Here is a 14,686-nt window from a genome sequence, read left to right as displayed (position 1 = left end):
ATACTGTTACTTGAGAATTAACACCACGTAGTTGGAGAAACGATATGTATGACTTCATTTTTACCTATACCTGCTACGCCACGCAGGTCTGTAGAACGTTTAAAAGAAAATCGCGAAGAATTAGCAGACTACTTTATGAATGAAGGGAAGTTGTCGTGGCAAAATCAATATGCATAAAAAGCTAAATTTAAATATTACACATTGCATATTTTTTACTAAAACGTTTGTTACATCTTTCTCCTAGAAATTAATAATTTTAATTTTTGATATTTTTATGTAACACCATTATTTACCGTGTTTTGGGTAACCACAAATTTAGTTTCACATCGTTAAAAAAGGTATTAGTTTTGTAGTTATCGGTAATCTTAGTAGTAACTTTTGAACTGTAATACTTAAATAAATAATAAAAACCAAAAATTAAAAATATGCATAGATATTACCTTGGTAGTAATTCCTTTTTGTGAGGTATCCCTGTCCTTTAAAAAGTCAAGCGCTTTGTAAGCAAACCACTTGCTTTCGTATACATCATCTCTTCCTGTAAAAAAATATTATTTAGCAATAATTACAACAAAGAGGCCACAAAAACTATAACCTTTTATTTAAATGCTTTAAAAAAGATAATAAATTTTAAAGAACATGGCACTAAATACATGGAATCCTGGTGATCGGCCGATTTTTTTTAAATTGAAGTATGTTATTCTATGCTTGAATACAAGCATTTCTTCTTATTGAATTTTTTAGACGTTGCCAGTTTAACATAGAAGCGGCAACGTTGATGCATTGTTAACAATGGGTCGTATTAATAAAGTGAAGCACATGCTTTTACTTTACTCTACCTCCATCTTTTTTTGTTGCATTAAAGCGGAATGTGTTTATCTCAAGAAACTTAAGTAAAAGCATGTGCTTTGGTTTTATTCATATGAGCCATTATTTTAGTTATGTGTCCCCCAATGACCCTACAACGTTGCAAAAGTTTCAAAAGTTTCTAATGAACCGTTTTTCTACAATCAAGGTGGGAAGTTTTTAAATTGACACGCTATATAAATAGTGTATAAAAGCATGTAAAAAAATTACCTTGTCCAGTTACACGAATTTTTTTTTCTTTGGCTTTTTCTCTTCTCCACGACGCCAATATCGTACTTATTTTTTTCTTGCAGATATCTGCAGTTGTGCCTATTACGGAACCAATTTCAGCCCAAGCATCTTCTTTCAAATGCCTTTTATAATAATCCTTATGTTTTTGATCCCATATCACAGGCATCTTTTTATAATTTTCAATTAAGGCCAAAACGTTTCCTTCATCCCATGTAATCATATTTTTTTGGTTGCAGCGTTGCACGGCATACGCGAACCTCGCAAAACAACGTCCACGAACCAACTGAAAATTCCTTTGTGTTCGTCCTAAAAACAGACAAAATTTAGCTCGCAGCAAGCGGCTCTGCGCGTGCTCGCGAACTCTGTTCGGTACACGTCCACATTACTGAATTTGGTTGCTGTAACAGTTGCAGTTACAGTTACAGTTCGTCAATGACAGTTGCAGTTACAGTTACAGTTCGTCAATGAGTACGCGGCTTAAGGTCGGTCCTACAAACTGAACATCGTTAAGAGGCAGTCCCAATGTTGTTTTTGCCGAGGCGTCAAATACTACTTTACATTTTGTAGTTAAACTATAATTTTTAAATATAGCATGATGTGGAATATAATAACCATTTTTTGAGTTCTTAGTTACTTCTGACATATGACCTAACTCAATATATTCCATCATGAACTGGACATATTCAGCTTTTAATTCTAAAGTTCTTTAAAGACCTCTTTTCTAAAAGATAAAATCTTTTTAAAGCCATTTCTCTAGATTCCCCTAATTCATATACATTTTTTTGAAAGGGAATACTAACAACAAACTTTCCACTTTCATCACGGGTAGCTGAATCTTTAAAATAATCCTGACAATATTTTTTAGAATTTATGAAATTATTTTTCAGATATTTAACTTCTTCTATCTCCCAGAATTTAACTAATTGTTTATCTAAAGAATATTCCAAATTAATGCTTAAACAATTAAATGACACTGAAGATGAACTGACATTTAAATTTCTTGCGATGATATACCCAAACTCAGTATCTTGTAGTACTGGCAAATTTGTTCCGATACGGATCTGTCTACTCTTAATAATTTTCCAAAAAATATAGAAGCCCAATAAAACATCTATACGCCCTGATATATTAAAATTCGGATCTGCCAATACAATATTTTCAGGTATTTTCAATTGATGATTTATTAATAGATATTTGCGGTAACTTATCAGTTATCCTGGAAATAGTTAAACAACTTATATCAGCATTACATGAATTAAAACAGGATTTAATATTAACATTTACTTGGCTCTTTATATTGGTTAACAACTGACCTACTCGTTTAACTGCATGATTTATCTTGAATTACGAACAATCTTCTAAGGCGGACATAGTGGCAATACCGCATGGGCTAACGTACGCATTCGACGTTCGACTAGTAGCCGCCGACAGAACTTAATTGCCATGTGTATCCATTCCATTACCTAGAATTTCATTCTGCGGGGGGTCCGTTAAGTTGCCCCCCCCCCCCACCAGTTAATATTTTTTAGCCAAACTGCTAGCACAGCAAGGTTATAGCTAGCACACCCTAGCACAACCATTGGTTGAGCTAGCATACCCATAGGAATCTTATAATGGTCTCATGAAATCCAACTTAACGCCAGCCCCCCCCCCCCAGTTAATATTTTTCAAGCAAACCGCTAGCACAGTAAGGTTATAGCTAGCCCACCCTAGCACAACCATTGGTTGAGCTAGCACACCCATACGAATCTTATAATGGTCTCATGAAATCGGAGGGGGCCAACTTAACGCCAGCCCCCCCCCAGTTAATATTTTTCAAGCAAACCGCTAGCACAGTAAGAGCACAACGTACAGTAAGAGCACAACGCACACCTACAGGAATCTTACAATCGGGGGCTGGTATTAGGTTGCCCCCCCTCCTCCACAGTTATTATTTTTCAACCAAACCGCTAGCACAGTAAGGTTATAGCTAGCACAACCTTACTTTTAATAACACTTAAAATTTAAAATACCCTTTCACCAGTAGCTTCTGTATGGGGAAAGGTGACATTTATTATTGCTTTAAACAAAACTAATAATCTATGAAATTCAGAATGATTTTTAAGTTTCTCTATATGTACGATAACTTCCTCAATCATATTAAATTCTTTTACTAAAATTCTTATACAGTTTGTTTGATATTTTTGTCCGTATAATGTACTAAATTTGGCTTTTCTAAAAAGTTGTACCGAAATACTGAGTAGGTAATAATTTCGTACTGAATTCAGTATAATTTTTGTATTGAAACTGCAATCCTGGCACAGAAATGGGGAATGTATTTGCGGTTGGTAGCACTGCCTTACGTGTTTAGGGACTTCCCGATTCATAAAAATACAAAACATCAGTGCAACATCACTTTCCTTGTTTATAGAAAACTGGAGAACCCGCATCTTTCATTATTCTAAGTGCTTCATAGTGGTTTGGTTTTTTACTTAATTACTCGTAGAGATGATCAGTAGCAGGTAAGTAATTTATAGCTGATAATGTAGGTATAAAATTATCTGTTAGGATGATTTTTCGTTTTTTGGAGAAAACCTATTTCATTATTCGCGTTACGGTAAACGCAACATTAGTTTATGGTACGTTGTAAGAGTAAAGAACATACAGGGTGTATAATATACAGGTGCACTGGGATCCATCAATAGATAAGTATCCGTGATCCATGGGAAGGGATTGCAAATTTAGAAATATAGGTGGGCACCAATGTCGGTGGTGGTAATTGAGGTAAAATAGTTTCAGTTATGCGACGTTGCCGCTCTCCGCCGAAATTATCAAGGTTGATTATTTTTTATGAGACAACCTGTATTTTTTTTTTTTAAACTTCCATTGATTCTCGACAGAATGTACGTAACGTAACGACGTAATGTACATATTTTGATAAAAGTATAAACGGTTTTCGACTTGTTGACGTTCGAACAGACCTTTCAAAAACTTGGATGCCTATAAAATTGAAACGGTTCAAGTTGGAGGGAAACTAGTAAAAAAGGGAAAGAGTTGTCAAAAAAATAAAAAGTGGCGCCTCTGGAGCATACAATATTCGAGCAAAAATTTTGTTTAACACTTTTGAACACGAAAATATTCTCTGCGTTCACGCAGAGGGTACTATTTTCAATACCATTACAAAAACCTTTATTGATATTTATATGGGTACTTGTATACATCCGTGCCAATCCTGCCAATATAATTCAATTGAAAGAATTCATTATATTTCAGTCGAAGTAAACAGTATAAATAATTTATCTGAAAATGTCGCTTTTTTTTTTAATTTAAAATGAAACGCTCATACAGGTCATGTATCGAATGTTCAGTCGGTTTGGTAACAAAACAGATTATCCTATATAATTTTTTTTTAATTATTGAACCAGTAAATATTCCCTCCTTAAGCTTAGAATTAGAAATATCACTTGATTCAATTCCCAAATATATATTAGTTTGTGAGACAAGATTTATCCTTCGTGGCATTTGCGCATATCAAGGGGAACCTGATCCAAATCACTTGGGACATATGGTTGCATACGGATACAGACATAATAACAAATGGATCATGTACAACGATCTTTTACAAAAACCCAAAGCTGTATCACCTACGCAAAGAGTAAAATGTATTTTATTTTATTACTCAATTTAATTTTTTTCAAATTCCAAATCATTTCAAAGTGACCTAAACTGTGAAATTTTTTGTAACTATTTTCGATTCTATTCACGGCATTTTTTGTTCTTGAAAAATTATGACATAAAAAGTATATTAAATATATATAAGTATTATTAATTTTTTGTATTTATTTTAGTTTCCAAGTTTTGGTAGTAATAATTAAAGAAAATTGCAACTATAAAATGTAGTTTATTATTTCCCAATGTTTTGTTGATAGAGGGAAGTTATTAGCAATTGTGAATAATAATGTAGCTACAGGATTCTACCCTTCACATTAATTAATTAAACTTTGGAGAGAACAGCATAAACTTATAGGTTTATAAAGATATTTTTTAGATACGTTATACGTTGCCTAAAACTGTATTACTTTTAAACTCAACTAAATTCAGGTGTTATCCCAGCAATTAAAAGTGCACACTGAGCAGAAAGTATGTTAAGCAAGTGGCTTTTTTTCCGACCCTTCTGTATACTATATAAAAATAAGTATTTAGACATTATACATAATTCCTCCGAAAACATTACCCGCTTACAGGAATCACCCTTTATTTCTATGTAAAATCAGAAAAAAATAAAAAGGAATTTTCAAATTTTCTCTTAATGCATTTCATTACATCGATTTTGAGTAACTACGTTTGTCGACTCTATTTTTGGTGAGTTACAATTTATACTTTTATTGTAAGCATACATTTCATTCATTACATCATTAGTTTTGATATTTTACTTCTTCTCTTCTCTATGTAATTTTTTTAGAATCCCTGATGATGAGCATTTTTATGCTGAAAACATGTCAAGTATAACTTCTACATCTTAAATTCTTTATACCAATTTTAACTATAAGTAGAGAGAGAGACGTGAGGAGAGTGAGAGTGTTTTCATTTACCCTTAAATAATTTCTTATCTCTTATAATTCGTTTCCGAAAACTAATGGTCAGTCTCGAATTGACACACTGTATAACCACTGATATAAGGGGAAATTTAAACATTTATCAAACAAACAAGGTAAAAGACACTCGAGTTTGAAATTCGCAAAAATCATAAGGTGTAACGTGTCCTTCAAAATATACCCCTCCCCTTTCCCTGAGACGATTATAAGATACATGTGGGTGTGCTAGCTCAACAAGTGGTTGTGCTAGGGTGTGCTAGCTATAACCTTACTGTGCTAGCGGTTTGCTTGAAAAATATTAGTTGGGGGGGCTGGCGTTAAGTTGGCCCCCCCCCCGATTTCATGAGACCATTATAAGATTCCTATGGATGTGCTAGCTATAAGCTTGCTGTGCTAGCAGTTTGGCTAAAAAATATTAACTGGGGGGGGGGGCAACTTAACGGAACCTTCTGCGGGCTATTTCCATCACTTCTACATTTAAAACATTTAAATTTTGTGCATCGCCAAGACGGATGTGAATCACCTTAATTTTAAGTGAAAAACCTTAATTCTTCGGCTGCATTTATTCTACCATTTGCACTAAGCTTTAGAAAATTTTGACATTTAAAAATTGTGTGGAGCTTATTACAATAAAAACAACTTATATGTTTATTAACAACTAAGGGCTTGTTTGGCAACAACCAAGTGACTTTAACTATATTTTTTATTATTGCCCAAAGCTTGATCTCTTTCATTCACTACCGTTAATTCTAATTTTTTTAAAACATCACATTTTATTTATTTTTTATTTATTTAAATCCTGCATTGAAAGCAATTGATCTTTATATTTGTAGGTTTCCCAATCGCGCCTAGTAATTGGATCAAATTTATTGACCATTATATATATTATTAGACTTTCCCGGTTTAATATTCTTAGATTTTTAGTTATACTGTCATACAAATTTCTAATCTCGTTGTATGACTCTTTTAATACCTGAGCAGGCTCAAAAATCAAATGAATATGATTATAAATTATTAATTTTTTATTCTTAAATCTTTCAAGTAAAAAATTCCACGCAACTGTATAATTGGCGGAAGAAACTTCAATGGATTTTAAAACTTCTAATACTGCCTCATCAAGCCCGCAGATAATAAAATTTTTGAATAGCGCTCAAAGATGCATTGGAATCTACTAATGCGATAAATGTATCTTTAAACTCAAGCCAGTTATTTTATTTACCGTCAAATGTTGGTAGCGTAATTGGTCGCAACTTAATTAAAGGTTGATTTATAAATCATTATTATTTGGCATATATTTTATATTAATAATTTGTGAGGCATTATTATTGTTTACATCCGTTTGTTTACCAGTTACAGAACCATTTGGGTGTATTTTACTAAAATTCTTACAAAATGTTTTAATATTTCCAATAAGCTCAAAATAAATATCTTCAAAGGATTTTCTCTCAGTTTCGTCAGTCTGGAAGTCATCAGAATCTGCGGTAAAGTCTAGTGCAACGATATATTAGAATGATACCCGTCAAAACACTAGCATTCCACCTGCCAAACAATGTCATCCACCTTCTATTTACATTGTTTGAGAAGTAAAATGCTGGTGTTTTGACGGGTGACCATTCTAATATATCGTTGCACTGGACTTTACAGCTCTTACACTCTATTTGAATCTGTACTTCATTATACCCCTCCCAAAGAAGTATTATTTTCTCTAAACGCGATTCTAAATAATATAATACTGTATTTTTCTCAATATCTTCTTTTGAAATCGATTAAAATTGGTTTTTAAACCTTGTAATTTTCTTTTTAATTAAACCTCTTAGGGCTTTCAATTTTGCAAATTCAGACATTATATAAAATTTTATTAAGATACAAACTGATAAAAATTATAAATGTACACTTACTCAGATGAACCGCTAATGCACAATTATTATCACAATTATCATTGTGAATTTATTGCGCCTAAGACAGATATGCCAAAACGGTAGTAGAGCTAGTATTTTTTCCATTTATACATTTAATTTACGTATTATTGTCATTTTATACTAATTAAGAACGTGAATTACTAATTGTTACAATATTTCAATTACTTTAATTTAATTATATATACATTAAAATGGTCTAGGGTATGAGGGTATTAGAAGATAATTAAATTAAAGTTAGTAAATTTATTTGTAAAATATTCAAATTAAATATATCTGAATTAATTTTGGGAATAGTGCTGAACATTAATTTATCAAAAAACACAAAAATGTATCGTATAAATACCGAGGGATTAAAAATATACTATGATAATTTAGAAGAGAAGTAAAAATATCGAAAATTATTATTTATATTATTAATGCCATTTTCCTCAATTTATAGCCATTGCTCTTACTATTTAGCAATTTCTCCCTTGTCTAATATTCCTTGATTTAAAATACACCTTTTTTGATCCATCCTAAATTTGTTCAATAAAAATTAAGTCAGAGATTTTTGCAGGACATGGCAATACCTGAATATTATGTTGCTCCAAAAAGTTTCTAGCGGTTTTTGCCATATACGAACGGCATAATCCTCAAATTCAACAGTGCAGTGACGCAGCAAACTAAGACATGCTGATTTTATTTTTGTTATTCTGTAAAAAATAGCAAATACCTATACCTAGGTGCGATCTCACTATACGTACCATTACCGTCACGTCAACGTACCGCCAACTACACGTAAAAATATACTCGGTGGGAAACGTTGACGGTGCAGACGATGGCGTGATGTATCAGGAAGGTAGAGCGTGAATAGGTCCAATGATTTTAATGTAACAATGTTTTACGTGTCGTTGATGGTACGTTGACATGATGGTGACGGTAGGCATAGTGAAAATCGCGCCTTAGGCGACCGAAGGCGGCCACTGATCGACGAGAGGAAGCAGTGTAGCCAATTTTTTTAACAATGCCTATTCTTTAATTCATTAACCTATATGCATATACAGATTGGCGAATAGATCACTACAGATATAAAGCTTCCAACAGGCGAGTGGGGTTCATGATGTGAAGGTTCAAGCTCAATTGTTTTAAATTTTAATTTAGTATGCATCTGAAGTTGGCGATGGCTGCATCGTATAAATTCGTAATTACAAGTTTTTTATGCTGTGTATTGTATATTGAAAATTCAAGCGTTTTTCTTAATTAAATAAAATTCTAAACAATAAACCTTACAAATATTTTTTTTGAATAAAGTTCAAAAATACCTTTTTCTTTAGCTAAACAAAAGGTTAGTCTAAGAGGTAAAATTGAAATGGCAGAATCAACAATTGTTGTGTTCAACAATGTTTCTTAACCTCTCTAAATTTGTTGGCTTACTATTATGATATTTATAGAATATAAGAATTTCGTTTTATAACAAGACAAGGCTCAATAATATGGTAGGTCAAAATACCAGCCCAAACATTCAACTTTTGAGGGTACTGATAACGGAACTGAAAACTTCTGTACTAGTTTTTCTGAGAACAGTAACGAACAATGAAAAGAGAACTTATCTGAAAACAAAATATTTTCTAAGAAATGTTCATTTTTATTTGACCTTTCCATAATGGTATCAACAAATGCCATTTTTCGCCAATGATCATCGGGAAACACCTCCTGACTTTTGTAATATTTAACACATCTGCATCCATGTTTTACCCAAATACTTGTCAGACTTTTACGTGCATACTCTCCAACACTGCTACTCGATCGTGTTGAATCCAAAACTAAAGCTATTTCTTTCCGTCGTTTTATCTCCTGGACCCTTTCAATAGGCGGGCTTTGCGAGTTTAGCGAGTTTTGATGTGACATTTTAAAAAATGTAGTGGCAGAAAGATATCTCAAAATATGACACGACGTTTAAAATAGTTTTAGCACAAGGAATCGGTCTATTTTTAGCAGCAACGTTGCCTCCAAACTATGTGCTTTATTTAGAATTTCTTCTAATTATAAAACTAGTTTTTCATGTGTTTCTCTAAAATTTAATTTGTAAAGTTAAAAGCTTGGCCTTCATAGACAAATCCTAAGAAGAACTGAGACTTGAGTGGTAAGTGAGTTTCTATAAAATCCAAGAATCTCTAGTAAATAAAACCAAAAAAAAACTTCATGGGAGTGTGAGGAATGCAAGGAATGCAAATGCATCAACTTTTACTGTTTTTAATTATGACAATCAGGGTATAAGCGAACTTAAGCTGATGATTCGGGAGTTGCAAGGGGAGTTACGTGATTTTCGTAACTCAGCAGATTTTCTAAATGAGAAATCCAAAATACTTTCAGACATGCTGAGTGAAGTTTCGAAAGAGAATAAACAGCTAAGAGAAAAAGCCGAGAAGCTGGAAACCGCCTTAAATGTGCATCAAGTTGAAAATATTAAAAATAATATTTGTATGAACGGCTTAATTAATAGCAGCAATAAAAATAATGTCAACGAACAGATTACTGCCCTTATAAATTACTTAAAGGTCCCAATATCATTAAATGACGTCAACAATATTCGTCTTTTTGAAACGAAATCTGGACTTAAGGCTACCGTTGTGCTGCTCAATCGGGATCTAAAAAATCGTATTCTGAAAGCCTGGTACCAAAAAGGTAAAATTACAATCCGCAACTTGGGTCTGGAAAGAGAAACCACGTCTATTTTTGTCAGCGAGGAACTTACTAGTTACTAGGAAAGTTATGCGCTATTCAAAATGGCCCAAAATCTTAAGGAAAAAAATTACAGATACGTATGGCATCGCAACAGCATAACCTTCGTTCCTAAGGAAGACGGTGAAAAAGCAACATGGATTAAAAACGAAAATATTTTAAACGAATTGTTAGAAAATGTTTAGTTCTAGGCTTTAGGTACTATATACTGTTATACTGTTTATGTTTACATCTATTTAAAACGAATCTAAACATTGCTCACATTAATATTCGCTCTCTCCTATCAAGCATTATAAATCTCAGCGGAATCTAGTGATTGACTTAAATATTGATATTTTGAAAGAAACAGAAACTTGGCTGTCGAATGATTTGCCTAATGACACCGTGTGTATAAATTGTTTTAATTTTTACAGAGTGGATCGAGGGTCGCGTGGCGGTGGAGTGGGAGTGCTTGTAAGATATGACTTATCCGTTAAACTGCTAGATGTCGGCGAGCAATTAGAACCCCTTGAATAAATTTGGGTGATATTTTGCATTAGCAAAATTCGATTTAGTCTGCGTATTATTTACAGGCCGTCTAAACTTAATGTGGCTGAGTCTATAAATTGTTCAGAAAACTCCATTGGCAAAGTTATACCATAGAATGATGAAATGCTTATCATAGATGACTTTAATATAAATCTTTGTTGCCAATCTAGTAGCACTGATAATCTAACCAATTTTTTGTTTACATATAATTTAAAACAAATTGTCACTCTTCTGACCCGTTCAATTGGCACTTCTCATAGCCTCATTGACTTTATTATCTTATCGAATAAGCCTCTACTTAAAGGCGAGGTTCGGCATTATAATATTCATGAAAGTACTAATCATCAGGTTATTTGCTGCAAGTTAAATTTCAATTTTTCCCATCGGGTACCCAAAGCTCTGGAATATAGGGATTTTAAAAGGATCTCCAGCTCTAGTTCAGCTTTCTTAGCTTGAATAAGAATTCTTTCATCACTCTCCTTTGTTTCTAGTGCTATTTGATGTTTGTGGCGTTCCTTCATCATTTCTACTCTCAAAAGATGTTCTTTTTCAAGGTATTCTGTCTCCTTGGAGACTAATTCAGCTTTATTTGCAGCCCAGGAAATAATTTTATTTGACAGAACATTTTTATTTTCTTAAAATTAAAATAAATTTAAATAATTTGAAATATAATAATTATTACAAAATTTACCCTTATTAGCATAAGCCTTCTTCAAAATGGTTTTCAATGGCTTCGATTTTGGAGTGCGAAGCTTTTCTGGGGTTATTTTGTTCCAATTGGTAGGTAAAGCAGCTAAAATAAGAATAGTCAGAATAGAAGAAAGTGTCATCTAAACATATTGTTTATTAATACTAATAATTGAAACATAAGTATAGGGATAGCGTTTACCTATACCTGACAATAAACTATCTTCCTCATTAGAATCTTTGCCATCTTCTTCCATTTGCTCTATATCTTTATTAGGTAACTCTATTGAAAAAAAAATCATTGATAGACGCTATTAATTAAAAACAATGATAAAGTCTTACCTGAATCAGAAATATTAAAACGAGATCCCTCAGGAGTTTCCATCTGCATGTTGCCATATTCTGAAACAAATACAACTTTTAATTGAATTATTATTAATTTTTCTAAAACTTACTATTATCTCCATCAAATTCTGAATCAAAGCCTCTCATCTGAGTACCTATAATGTCTTTAACTTGTTTGTCGATATCGTCAATTATCTTAGGTTTTACAGGCCCTCCTCCAGTTCCTCGTAGGTATGTTTTTTCATCAACAAATTTTTGTTTTGACCTTTTTTTTTGATTTTCTTACTTGCCACGAAGAACTTTTGCATCTCTGAAAGGCTCTCCACAAATGCTATTAAATTCATTTGATAGACGCTCCCAAGCTTTCTGCTTTAAATCGTTGTTCATTTTGTCAGTCTTTCGACATTTAATTGTGCCCTTATATTTTAGTACAAGGCTCATTAATATGCCAACCTCCTTTTTACTGAAATTAACAGTTCTTTTCTTACAAGAATTCATTTATAAAATATTACACCACGAAACAAGAATCTACAAATAATAAATACAAAAACTAAAAAACACTGTACCCAATAAAATAAAAGCAATACCTACTACAATAAAATTCGAAAGTATTTAACGGCTTGCAAAAATATCAATTTGTACTTACCTATAGGTATATAAAATCAAGTTTAATTAGTAGTACCAGCCACACCAAGTAGAAAATACACTTTTTATAAACTTTTACTGCTTTTACTTTTTTTTACTTGCAAGCAACCCAGCCCGCCAAATCAAACAAAAACAAAACAAACCTCTCCTTTTAGGTTATGTTAAATGTCAAAAATTAAAAAAAACCAAAAGTAACTAAATATTTGTAGTGCCAACCTAAACTAACGTTAGTTCAGCTGAACTAAAGTTCAGTTTACATTTAACAACAGAATATCGAATGAACGCAGTTCACATTTTGATCGACGTTCGGTTGAACCTAAGATCAAAATTGATTTATACAACCGGCCCTAAGCCTTTCTTTACCCATGGTTCTTCTAAGCCACGTTTTAGCTCTTCGCAGCGTAGTGAAGTCGCCGTGTTCTACGGTCGCCGCGGTGCATGGGATAGTGCTTAAAATAATTAATGCCTCTGTGACAGTAGGGTAAAAAATTTTGGCTTCGTTGAACAGATCAACTACTTCTATGTCTCTTAATTGATCATCTGATAAACCCTTCTTGACCCGTAAATTATGGCAAAGGTCCAGTTCTCCGGTAATATCCCAGTTAAAAAATTCTTAAAATGACTCTGTTCTTGTGTAAGTCGGTAATTCTGGTTTTGGTCTTGGTTATATACAAGGGATGTAGATGTAGAACGCCGAGTATTTTCTTGGGAGGATCGAATATTCAATGTTGAATTGAGTAAATCAATGTATGGTATTATCAGGGAACGTCGCCAATATTTTATTATATTTATATTACTAGGTAAACTCTGAAAAATTTTAAATACAATACTACGACTAATATCTCCAATTCGTAGGAGTGATAATACCTCTGATTACCAGTTGTTTGTTTACTAAAATAACCCACAACCTTTTTATCCTTAGCTACTCCCTGCGTCAGAATTCCTTCAATGCCCATAGCACTGGCATCAGTGTATAACTTAGTAGGTAAAGTTTGATCAAATATGGATAAGACATGTCTAGATGACAAATGTTTTTTTACATTATTTGCAGCTTTTTCTTGTTCGTTAGTCCAAGACCATCGGATTTCTCTGCGTGTAAGTTGCGTTAGTAGTTCAACAATATATGCCAAGTTTTGGACAAATTTCCGGAAACACCGTCATAGGCCTAAAAATTGCCTTCTTTCTTTTACATTTTTAGGTTAAGGCATATGTACTAAAGCAGCTACCTTTTTACTCCCTGGACGTACACCTTCTTTACTTAATTCTCTGCCCAAATAATCAATAGATGTTTAACTGATCTCATTTTAACGTTAAATTATTTTTGCGTAAAGCGCAAAGTATCAGCTTTAAACTTTCTAAACCCTGTTCGATTGTTTTACATAGAATGTATATGTCATCTATGTAAGAAAAAGCTATAGTGTTTTTTAAGCCTCCTAAGGCGTTATTAACTAACCGCTGGAAAACTGCAGGAGAATTCGCTAAATCGAAAGGCATACTTACGAATTCATAATGCTCTTTTGGCGTTATAAAAGCTGTTATCTCAATAGAAGTCTTATCCATAGGTACCCTTAAAATCTGAAAGCCATATCTACAGTTATAAAATAATCACTACCCCCAAGTCGATCAATCTGATCTTCTATCAACTCTAGGGGATATTTCTCCTTGACTAACTTTAGATTTAGTCTCCTATAGTCTAATGCTAGTCGATAGCCTCCCGTATTCTTCTTCACTAAAAGAACCGGACTGGCATAGGGTAAAATAGATTCACGGACTGTATCATTGAATAATAATTCATTAATAAGTTCCCGTCAAAATGACCTCTCAGAAATGGACATCCGGTTAGGATTATAAACTACTGGTTCTGCACATTTTAACTTTAATGTCATTTTTGTGGCAGATGTTTTAGCAAGGTCTCTTAAAGCAAATGAAAGACAATAACGATAACAATTCATTAAAGTTACCAATTTTAATTTTTCATCTTCTTTCACTTTTTTGCCCACTTTTAATATATCCAGGGATATGGCATCTATCGTATTAACAGATATTGGGTTTACATTAACTATAGTAAGTTTCAAATGTTCAGGAATTGAAGCTTTCAGTAGAGGGCAGGTACGTCCTACCAGAATCAATAAGGCATTTTAGGGTTAATTTTAGGGTTTCTACATTGATTTA

Source organism: Anthonomus grandis, chromosome 1 (assembly GCF_022605725.1).
Source record: "Anthonomus grandis grandis chromosome 1, icAntGran1.3, whole genome shotgun sequence".
Classification (NCBI taxonomy): Eukaryota; Metazoa; Arthropoda; class Insecta; order Coleoptera; family Curculionidae; genus Anthonomus; species Anthonomus grandis.
The sequence above is the reverse complement of the archived record's forward strand: the minus strand, read 5'-3'. Positions refer to the sequence as shown.